Below are 12973 nucleotides of genomic sequence, written 5' to 3'. Positions count from 1 at the left end.
ATAAAATATATACATATAAGCCTTAAAATTTCTTTTATCGGTATATGTTTCAGTGACATTTTCTATGAATAAAATGACGTTGTATCATAACATATCAGTCAAAGGATAAGGATAGCCGATATCTTATAACAAGGCTTGTAATTTATTCTAAATTTCTAAACAATGGTATTTCCTTTCTACCAGAAAAGAGAAAGAGAAATTTTTCTTAAAAGAAAGTTAAAATTTATTATTTTTCAAATTAAAATAAATTCTATCCAAATCAAAATATAAAGAATGGAAATAAAATACGCCGTTGCCGGGGATCGAACCCGGGTCACCTGCGTGACAGGCAGGAATACTTACCACTATACTACAACGACTCAATTCCTCTGCATTTTTAATGTATAATTTCTTAAAAGTACAAAAATGTATTGAGTATTCAATTAGTTTATATTGTTATCATTAACATTCTCAAAATGAGGTAAATATAAATTGTTGTTGTAATCTTAATGCAATTAGTCCATCTTTTTCTTTGCTGTCAAGGAAAAGTGTTATGAGATTAAGAACTAAAGTCATCAGTTGAGAACCAATATCGAGCCACATAGAGTTCCGCCCATTTTTTAAAGTAGTTTTAACGTCCGCCTTAATACCAATTAACTCATATATAAATAAATTAAAGTTACTGATGTTTAGATTAAAACAATTCCGTAAATTCGTATATTGGTTCTTTAAGATGCCACCTCTAGTAGAAGGACCTAGAAATTCTCTAGTTACACCATTATTAATGCATGTAATCCTATAAATTTTAATAGGGTTCCAACATTTGCTTTTTGGAACTATATGAGGATGAAACTAATCCATAGAATTTTAAGATTCAATACACGTGCAAAAATAAAGAAGAAGAATCAGAGAGGTTACTTGTCTCGGAAACATGAGAAACAATCAGGTTAATTAATTGAAGAATTTTTATGACTTGTTTTACCTTAAACACGCGCTTACTCCCGCATTGCCAAAAATTTCAACATACTAATCATAACAAACAAAGTGACAAGTTTTCCTTGTTTGGACCATATTCTTTGACAAATTCTCCAAATACAAAGGGTATAACAAGAAAAAACATTAATCTGGATGGATTTCCTAGGTAATTTCCATAAAGTTAAAAAGATTTGAAATCTGATTACAAATAATGATTAGATTCTTTGTCACAATAACACAAATCAGATTTAGGGGCCATGTGAAATTCTCTAAATGATAGGTTCCCACAAATAGAACTCGATGATATATAATCCTCAAAATAATGAAATATTCAGAGGAATTGATTCCATAAAGTTTTAGCTCAAGGTAGTTATTGATCATTGGTGTTAATAGGATTATAAGATTATTTGAAACTCATATAACCATTACTACTATAACTCTACGATAGGAGGTCACCCATAATATTATTTGAATTTGTAATATGATGGCTTGTAGATACATATGATGGACACGTCTGAATGCTTAAATCAGGAAAAATCAAATTATTTCTTTTAATGATATATTTCACATTAGCGTCGAAGAAATGATAAACAAAAAGGTCAACATTGGGAGTTTTAAATACAAGGTATTTGTTCCAAGAATTCATTCAAAACATGATCATGTCTCTCCTACAAAGAAACCGACTACTGTCATCAAATACGATATCCACGTTCCTCTTAATACCAAAACATATAGTCGATCAACGTGGTAGCTAATATAAACTTATTCCTGATCACTCTAGCTCTAAGGGTATTGTCACCTTGGATTTTGTAAGTAATAAACACCATATCAAATTTAATGGAGTCTTCCTCATTCAATTTATGAGGGACCCAACACTCAAAACTCCCCCCTTATTGAGTAGTACAGACATTGTTCCACGTCACAATAAGATTCTTTTACTTAATAAAACCACCTTCCAAAATATAGTATATAATCCATTTATCAATTTCCTTCAAAAGGCTGTCGTGCCAAGAATACTCCACGAACCCATAGTCAAGCATGCTTTGAATGATACTCTTGAATAATTTATTTCTACTAGTAGTAGATACCAAATAAGGTTTTGAAGCAGATAACTACGGTTTTATCCTGCCAGCAATGAGCAGTGACTAAGTAGCTTTGACCTTATCTATAAAATTAGGAATACTTAAGCAAACAAAAGAAATGTTAATGATAGAGAAGCCAAGAGTCTCAGAGATGACGAGAAGCATATGATGAGAAATAAAATTTGTATAAATAGTAGACTTGACAGTATTGACTGTATGGCGATAAATATCAACGCACATATTGAATAAGTGTGACAAGTTTTGAATGTTGTATTTGGTTCTTCTGCAAAAATCCATCACATCCTCACCATAAAGAATAAGAGACGGGGTGAAGCTGCCAATAGGATTTCTAGTTTGATACTTATTAACCTTATTCATAAATTTAGATGTCCCTCAATTAAGAACCTCTTATATGAGACAAAAAAGAAGAGGAGACGAGGGATTCCCATTTGTCTCTCCTGGGTCAAATAGCCTACTAAAATACTCACAAAAATATAAGTTTTGTTATTTTCTCTTCACATCCAATATTGGGGAAAGAATCGTCACATTTTCCCCAAATTGTCCCTATCTGGACATTTTAGAACGGATTTGATTTGATATAGTAATAATAAATGAAACTACGGAATCAAACGTTTGAGTTTTAAACTAGGGAAATAAAATTTAATATGAGGTAAAATAAGGAAATAAAATATATACATATAAGCCTTAAAATGTCTTTTATCGGTATATGTTTCAGTGACATTTTCTATGAATAAAATGACGTTGTATCATAACATATCAGTCAAAGGATAAGGATAGCCGATATCTTATAACAAGGCTTGTAATTTATTCTAAATTTCTAAACAATGGTATTTCCTTTCTACCAGAAAAGAGAAAGAGAAATTTTTCTTAAAAGAAAGTTAAAATTTATTATTTTTCAAATAAAAATAAATTCTATCCAAATCAAAATATAAAGAATGGAAATAAAATACGCCGTTGCCGGGAACCGAACCCGAGTCACGTGCGTGACAGGCAAGAATACTTACCACTATACTACAACGACTCAATTCCTTTGCATTTTTAATGTATAATTTCTTAAAAGTACAAAAATGTATTGAGTATTCAATTAAATTATATTGATCTCATTAACATTCTCAAAATGAGGTAAATATAAATTGTTGTTGTAATCTTAATACAATTAGTCCATCTTTTTCTTTGCTGTCAAGGAAAAGTGTTATGAGATTAAGAACTAATGTCATCAGTTGAGAACCAATATCGAGCCACATAGAGTTCCGCCCATTTTTTAAAGTAGTTTTAACGTCCGCCTTAATACCAATTAACTCATATATAAATAAATTAAAGTTACTGATGTTTAGATTAAAACAATTCCGTAAATTAGTATATTGGTTCTTAAAGATACCACCTCTAGTAGAAGGACCTAGAAATTCTCTAGTTACACCATCATTAATGCATGTAATCCTATAAATTTTAATAGGGTTCCAACATTTGCTTTTTGGAACTATATGAGGATGAAACTAATCCAATAGAATTTTAAGATTCAATACACGTGCAAAAATAAAGAAGAAGAATCAGAGAGGTTACTTGTCTCGGAAACATGAGAAACAATCAGGTTAATTAATTGAAGAATTTTTATGACTTGTTTTACCTTAAACACGCGCTTACTCCCGCATTGCCAAAAATTTTCAACATACTAATCATAACAAACAAAGTGACAAGTTTTCCTTGTTTGGACCATATTCTTTGACAAATTCTCCAAATACAAAGGGTATAACAAGAAAAAACATTAATCTGGATGGATTTCCTAGGTAATTTCCATAAAGTTAAAAAGATTTGAAATCTGATTACAAATAATGATTAGATTCTTTGTCACAATAACACAAATCAGATTTAGGGGCCATGTGAAATTCTCTAAATGATAGGTTCCCACAAATAGAACTCGATGATATATAATCCTCAAAATAATGAAATATTCAGAGGAATTGATTCCATAAAGTTTTAGCTCAAGGTAGTTATTGATCATTGGTGTTAATAGGATTATAAGATTATTTGAAACTCATATAACCATTACTACTATAACTCTACGATAGGAGGTCACCCATAATATTATTTGAATTTGTAATATGATGGCTTGTAGATACATATGATGGACAAGTCTGAATGTTTAAATCAGGAAAAATCAAATTATTTCTTTTAATGATATATTTCACATTAGCGTCGAAGAAATGATAAACAAAAAGGTCAATATTGGGAGTTTTAAATACAAGGTATTTGTTCCAAGAATTCATTCAAAACATGATCATGTCTCTCCTACAAAGAAACCGACTACTGTCATCAAATACGATATCCACGTTCCTCTTAATACCAAAACATATAGTCGATCAACGTGGTAGCTAATATAAACTTATTCCTGATCACTCTAGCTCTAAGGGTATTGTCACCTTGGATTTTGTAAGTAATAAACACCATATCAAATTTAATGGAGTCTTCCTCATTCAATTTATGACGGACCCAACACTCAAAACTCCCCCCTTATTGAGTAGTACAGACATTGTTCCACGTCACAATAAGATTCTTTTACTTAATAAAACCACCTTCCAAAATATAGTATATAATCCATTTATCAATTTCCTTCAAAAGGTTGTCGTGCCAAGAATACTCCACGAACCCATAGTCAAGCATGCTTTGAATGATACTCTTGAATAATTTATTTCTACTAGTAGTAGATACCAAATAAGGTTTTGAAGCAGATAACTACGGTTTTATCCTGCCAGCAATGAGCTGTGACTAAGTAGCTTTGACCTTATCTATAAAATTAGGAATACTTAAGCAAACAAAAGAAATGTTAATGATAGAGAAGCCAAGAGTATCAGAGATGGCGAGAAGCATATGATGAGAAATAAAATTTGTATAAATAGTAGACTTGAGAGTATTGGCTGTATGGCCATAAATATCAACGCACATATTGAATAAGTGTGACAAGTTTTGAATGTTGTATTTGGTTCTTCTGCAAAAATCCATCACATCCTCACCATAAAGAATAAGAGACGGGGTGAAGCTGCCAATAGGATTTCTAGTTTGATACTTATTAACCTTATTCATAAATTTAGATGTCCCTCAATTAAGAACCTCTTATATGAGACAAAAAAGAAGAGGAGACGAGGGATTCCCATTTGTCTCTCCTGGGTCAAATAGCCTACTAAAATACTCACAAAAATATAAGTTTTGTTATTTTCTCTTCACATCCAATATTGGGGAAAGAATCGTCACATTTTCCCCAAATTGTCCCTATCTGGACATTTTAGAACGGATTTGATTTGATATAGTAATAATAAATGAAACTACGGAATCAAACGTTTGAGTTTTAAACTAGGGAAATAAAATTTAATATGAGGTAAAATAAGGAAATAAAATATATACATATAAGCCTTAAAATTTCTTTTATCGGTATGTTTCAGTGACATTTTCTATGAATAAAATGACGTTGTATCATAACATATCAGTCAAAGGATAAGGATAGCCGATATCTTATAACAAGGCTTGTAATTTATTCTAAATTTCTAAACAATGGTATTTCCTTTCTACCAGAAAAGAGAAAGAGAAATTTTTCTTAAAAGAAAGTTATAATTTATTATTTTTCAAATTAAAATAAATTCTATCCAAATCAAAATATAAAGAATGGAAATAAAATACGCCGTTGCCGGGGATCGAACCCGGGTCACCTACGTGACAAGCAGGAATACTTACTACTATACTACAACGACTCAATTCTTTTGCATTTTTAATGTATAATTTCTTAAATGTACAAAAATGTATTGAGTATTCAATTAGTTTATATTGATATCAATAACATTCTCAAAATGAGGTAAATATAAATTGTTGTTGTAATCTTAATGCAATTAGTCCATCTTTTTCTTTGCTGTCAAGGAAAAGTGTTATGAGATTAACAACTAAAGTCATCAGTTGAGAACCAATATCGAGCCACATAGAGTTCCGCCCATTTTTTAAAGTAGTTTTAACGTCCGCCTTAATACCAATTAACTCATATATAAATAAATTAAAGTTACTGATGTTTAGATTAAAACAATTCCGTAAAATAGTATATTGGTTCTTAAAGATACCACCTCTAGTAGAAGGACCTAGAAATTCTCTAGTTACACCATCATTAATGCATGTAATTCTATAAATTTTAATAGGGTTCAACATTTGGTTTTTGGAACTATATGAGGATGAAACTAATCCAATAGAATTTTAAGATTCAATACTCGTGCAAAAATAAAGAAGAAGAATCAGAGAGGTTACTTGTCTCGGAAACATGAGAAACAATCAGGTTAATTAATTGAAGAATTTTTATGAGTTGTTTTACCTTAAACACGAGCTTACTCCCGCAATGCCAAAAAATTTCAACATACTAATCATAACAAACAAAGTGACAAGTTTTCCTTGTTTGGACCATATTCTTTGATAAATTCTCCAAATACAAAGGGTATAACAAGAAAAAACATTAATCTGGATGGATTTCCTAGGTAATTTCCATAAAGTTAAAAAGATTTGAAATCTGATTACAAATAATGATTAGATTCTTTGTCACAATAACACAAATCAGATTTAGGGGCCATGTGAAATTCTCTAAATGATAGGTTCCCACAAATAGAACTCGATGATATATAATCCTCCAAATAATGAAATATTCAGAGGAATTGATTCCATAAAGTTTTAGCTCAAGGTAGTTATTGATCATTGGTGTTAATAGGATTATAAGATTATTTGAAAATCATATAACCATTACTACTATAATTCTACGATAGGAGGTCACCCATAATATTATTTGAATTTGTAATATGATGGCTTGTAGATACATATGATGGACACGTCTGAATGCTTAAATCAGGAAAAATCAAATTATTTCTTTTAATGATATATTTCACATTAGCGTCGAAGAAATGATAAACAAAAAGGTCAACATTGGGAGTTTTAAATACAAGGTATTTGTTCCAAGAATTCATTCAAAATATGATCATGTCTCTCCCACAAACAAACTAACTACTATCATCAAATACGATATCCACGTTCCTCTTAATACCATAACATATAGTCGATCAACGTGGTAGCTAATATAAACTTATTCCAGATCACTCTAGCTCTAAGGGTATTGTCTCCTTGGATTTTGTAAATAATAAACACCATACCAAATTTAATGGAGTCTTCCTCATTCAATTTATGAGGGACCCAACACTCAAAACTCCCCCCTTATTGAGTAGTACAGACATTGTTCCACGTCACAATAAGATTCTTTTACTTAATAATACCACCTTCCAAAATATAGTATATAATCCATTTATCAATTTCCTTCAAAAGGCTGTCGTGCCATGAATACTCCACGAAGCCATAGTCAAGCATGCTTTGAATGATACTCTTGAATAATTTATTTCTACTAGTAGTAGACACCAAATAAGGTTTTGTAGCAGATAACTACGGTTTTATCCTGCCAGCAATGAGCAGTGACTAAGTAGCTTTGACCTTATCTATAAAATTAGGAATACTTAAGCAAACAAAAGAAATGTTAATGATAGAGAAGCCAAGAGTATCAGAGATGGCGAGAAGCATATGATGAGAAATAAAATTTGTATAAATAGTAGACTTGAGAGTATTGACTGTATGGCCATAAATATCAACGCACATATTGAATAAGTGTGACAAGTTTTGAATGTTGTATTTGGTTCTTCTGCAAAAATCCATCACATCCTCACCATAAAGAATAAGAGACGGGGTGAAGCTGCCAATAGGATTTCTAGTTTGATACTTATTAACCTTATTCATAAATTTAGATGTCCCTCAATTAAGAACCTCTTATATGAGACAAAAAAGAAGAGGAGACGAGGGATTCCCATTTGTCTCTCCTGGGTCAAATAGCCTACTAAAATACTCACAAAAATATAAGTTTTGTTATTTTCTCTTCACATCCAATATTGGGGAAAGAATCGTCACATTTTCCCCAAATTGTCCCTATCTGGACATTTTAGAACGGATTTGATTTGATATAGTAATAATAAATGAAACTATGGAATCAAACGTTTAAGTTTTAAACTAGGGAAATAAAATTTAATATGAGGTAAAATATATACATATAAGCCTTAAAATTTCTTTTATCGGTATATGTTTCAGTGACATTTTCTATGAATAAAATGACGTTGTATCATAACATATCAGTCAAAGGATAAGGATAGCCGATATCTTATAACAAGGCTTGTAATTTATTCTAAATTTCTAAACAATGGTATTTCCTTTCTACCAGAAAAGAGAAAGAGAAATTTTTCTTAAAAGAAAGTTAAAATTTATTATTTTTCAAATTAAAATAAATTCTATCCAAATCAAATTATAAAGAATGGAAATAAAATACGCCGTTGACGGGAAACGAACCCGGGTCACCTGCGTGACAGGCAAGAATACTTACCACTATACTACAACGACTCAATTCTTTTGCATTTTTAATGTATAATTTCTTAAAAGTACAAAAATGTATTGAGTATTCAATTAAATTATATTGATATCATTAACATTCTCAAAATGAGGTAAATATAAATTGTTGTTGTAATCTTAATGCAATTAGTCCATCTTTTTCTTTGCTGTCAAGGAAAAGTGTTATGAGATTAACAACTAAAGTCATCAGTTGAGAACCAATATCGAGCCACATAGAGTTCCGCCCATTTTTTAAAGTAGTTTTAACGTCCGCCTTAATACCAATTAACTCATATATAAATAAATTAAAGTTACTGATGTTTAGATTAAAACAATTCCGTAAATTAGTATATTGGTTCTTAAAGATACCACCTCTAGTAGAAGGACCTAGAAATTCTCTAGTTACACCATCATTAATGCATGTAATCCTATAAATTTTAATAGGGTTCCAACATTTGGTTTTTGGAACTATATGAGGATGAAACTAATCCAATAGAATTTTAAGATTCAATACTCGTGCAAAAATAAAGAAGAAGAATAAGAGAGGTTACTTGTCTCGGAAACATGAGAAACAATCAGGTTAATTAAATGAAGAATTTTTATGAGTTGTTTTACCTTAAACACGAGCTTACTCCCGCAATGCCAAAAAATTTCAACATACTAATCATAACAAACAAAGTGACAAGTTTTCCTTGTTTGGACCATATTCTTTGATAAATTCTCCAAATACAAAGGGTATAACAAGAAAAAACATTAATCTGGATGGATTTCCTAGGTAATTTCCATAAAGTTAAAAAGATTTGAAATCTGATTACAAATAATGATTAGATTCTTTGTCACAATAACACAAATCAGATTTAGGGGTCATGTGAAATTCTCTAAATGATAGGTTCCCACAAATAGAACTCGATGATATATAATCCTCCAAATAATGAAATATTCAGAGGAATTGATTCCATAAAATTTTAGCTCAAGGTAGTTATTGATCATTGGTGTTAATAGGATTATAAGATTATTTGAAACTCATATAACCATTACTACTATAATTCTACGATAGGAGGTCACCCATAATATTATTTGAATTTGTAATATGATGGCTTGTAGATACATATGATGGACAAGTCTGAATGTTTAAATCACGAAAAATCAAATTATTTCTTTTAATGATATATTTCACATTAGCATCGAAGAAATGATAAACAAAAAGGTCAACATTGGGAGTTTTAAATACAAGGTATTTGTTCCAAGAATTCATTCAAAACTTGATCATGTCTCTCCTACAAAGAAACCAACTACTATCATCAAATACGATATCCACGTTCCTCTTAATACCATAACATATAGTCGATCAACGTGGTAGCTAATATAAACTTATTCCTGATCACTCTAGCTCTAAGGGTATTGTCTCCTTGGATTTTGTAAGTAATAAACACCATACCAAATTTAATGGAGTCTTCCTCATTCAATTTATGAGGGACCCAACACTCAAAACTCCCCCCTTATTGAGTAGTACAGACATTGTTCCACGTCACAATAAGATTCTATTACTTAATAATACCACCTTCCAAAATATAGTATATAATCCATTTATCAATTTCCTTCAAAAGGCTGTCGTGCCATGAATACTCCACGAAGCCATAGTCAAGCATGCTTTGAATGATACTCTTGAATAATTTATTTCTACTAGTAGTAGACACCAAATAAGGTTTTGTAGCAGATAACTACGGTTTTATCCTGCCAGAAATGAGCAGTGACTAAGTAGCTTTGACCTTATCTATAAAATTAGGAATACTTAAGCAAACAAAAGAAATGTTAATGATAGAGAAGCCAAGAGTATCAGAGATGGCGAGAAGCATATGATGAGAAATAAAATTTGTATAAATAGTAGACTTGAGAGTATTGACTGTATGGCCATAAATATCAACGCACATATTGAATAAGTGTGACAAGTTTTGAATGTTGTATTTGGTTCTTCTGCAAAAATCCATCACATCCTCACCATAAAGAATAAGAGACGGGGTGAAGCTGCCAATAGGATTTCTAGTTTGATACTTATTAACCTTATTCATAAATTTAGATGTCCCTCAATTAAGAACCTCTTATATGAGACAAAAAGAAGAGGAGACGAGGGATTGCCATTTGTCTCTCCTGGGTCAAATAGCCTACTAAAATACTCACAAAAATATAAGTTTTGTTATTTTCTCTTCACATCCAATATTGGGGAAAGAATCGTCACATTTTCCCCAAATTGTCCCTATCTGGACATTTTAGAACGGATTTGATTTGATATAGTAATAATAAATGAAACTATGGAATCAAACGTTTGAGTTTTAAACTAGGGAAATAAAATTTAATATGAGGTAAAATAAGGAAATAAAATATATACATATAAGCCTTAAAATTTCTTTTATCGGTATATGTTTCAGTGACATTTTCTATGAATAAAATGACGTTGTATCATAACATATCAGTCAAAGGATAAGGATAGCCGATATCTTATAACAAGGCTTGTAATTTATTCTAAATTTCTAAACAATGGTATTTCCTTTCTACCAGAAAAGAGAAAGAGAAATGGAAATAAAATACGCCGTTGCCGGGATCGAACCCGGGTCACCTACGTGACAGGCAGGAATACTTACCACTATACTACAACGACTCAATTCTTCTACATTTTTAATGTATAATTTCTTAAAATTACAAAAATGTATTGAGTATTCAATTAGTTTATATTGATATCATTAACATTCTCAAAATGAGGTAAATATAAATTGTTGTTGTAATCTTAATGCAATTAATCCATCTTTTTCTTTGCTGTCAAGGAAAAGTGTTATGAGATTAACAACTAAAGTCATCAGTTGAGAACCAATATCGAGCCACATAGAGTTCCGCCCATTTTTTAAAGTAGTTTTAACGTCCGCCTTAATACCAATTAACTCATATATAAATAAATTAAAGTTACTGATGTTTAGATTAAAACAATTCCGTAAATTAGTATATTGGTTCTTAAAGATACCACCTCTAGTAGAAGGACCTAGAAATTCTCTAGTTACACCATCATTAATGCAAATACAAAGTGACAAGTTTTCCTTGTTTGGACCATATTCTTTGATAAATTCTCCAAATACAAAGGGTATAACAAGAAAAAACATTAATCTGGATGGATTTCCTAGGTAATTTCCATAAAGTTAAAAAGATTTGAAATCTGATTACAAATAATGATTAGATTCTTTGTCACAATAACACAAATCAGATTTTGGGGCCATGTGAAATTCTCTAAATGATAGGTTCCCCCAAATAGAACTCGATGATATATAATCCTCCAAATAATGAAATATTCAGAGGAATTGATTCCATAAAGTTTTAGCTCAAGGTAGTTATTGATCATTGGTGTTAATAGGATTATAAGATTATTTGAAAATCATATAACCATTACTACTATAATTCTACGATAGGAGGTCACCCATAATATTATTTGAATTTGTAATATGATGGCTTGTAGATACATATGATGGACAAGTCTGAATGTTTAAATCAGGAAAAATCAAATTATTTCTTTTAATGATATATTTCACATTAGCGTCGAAGAAATGATAAACAAAAAGGTCAACATTGGGAGTTTTAAATACAAGGTATTTGTTCCAAGAATTCATTCAAAACATGATCATGTCTCTCCTACAAAGAAACCAACTACTATCATCAAATACGATATCCACGTTCCTCTTAATACCATAACATATAGTCGATCAACGTGGTAGCTAATATAAACTTATTCCTGATCACTCTAGCTCTAAGGGTATTGTCTCCTTGGATTTTGCAAGTAATAAACACCATACCAAATTTAATGGAGTCTTCCTCATTCAATTTATGAGGGACCCAACACTCAAAACTCCCCCCTTATTGAGTAGTACAGACATTGTTCCACGTCACAATAAGATTCTATTACTTAATAATACCACCTTCCAAAATATAGTATATAATCCATTTATCAATTTCCTTCAAAAGGCTGTCGTGCCATGAATACTCCACGAAGCCATAGTCAAGCATGCTTTGAATGATACTCTTGAATAATTTATTTCTACTAGTAGTAGATGTAACACCCCGATAAAAATAAGATAATTATTTTTAATAAGTTAATAATATATTTATTAATTTAATTAAATAATTGGATTATTATTATTGGAATAATAAGTTGGAAAATATATAAAGAGTTCCATTTGGTAAAAAGGGTTTTTTTCACGTGAAAACCAGAGAAGCGACAGAAGTGAGAAAGAGGCAAAGAGGAAGAGCAAGAGAACGAGGGTTGAAGGAAGGAAAAGCTTGAAGCTCAGAGATTTGCCGGATTAACTCAAGTAAGGGGGGTTTATCGTCGTTTAATGGGTATTATGGGTTAACATGTAATGGGTAGTGATAAACCATTGATTTGACTCTAATTAGATGATGAATGTTGAAATTGTGAAATTTTGGATGAATGAGATATGAGT

General features: G+C 30.8%; 1 non-coding gene across 1 annotated transcript; it reads right to left on the bottom strand.

The window, feature by feature from the left end:
- Window positions 1-287: 287 nt before the first annotated feature.
- On the bottom strand, window positions 288-359 carry TRNAD-GUC (transfer RNA aspartic acid (anticodon GUC)). Its single transcript has one exon. It is a non-coding gene; the product is annotated as a tRNA-Asp (tRNA).
- Window positions 360-12973: the final 12614 nt, after the last annotated feature.

The sequence above is a fragment of the Lathyrus oleraceus genome, chromosome 5 (assembly GCF_024323335.1).
Source record: "Lathyrus oleraceus cultivar Zhongwan6 chromosome 5, CAAS_Psat_ZW6_1.0, whole genome shotgun sequence".
Lineage (NCBI taxonomy): Eukaryota > Viridiplantae > Streptophyta > Magnoliopsida > Fabales > Fabaceae > Lathyrus > Lathyrus oleraceus.
The sequence above is the reverse complement of the archived record's forward strand: the minus strand, read 5'-3'. Positions and strand labels throughout refer to the sequence as shown.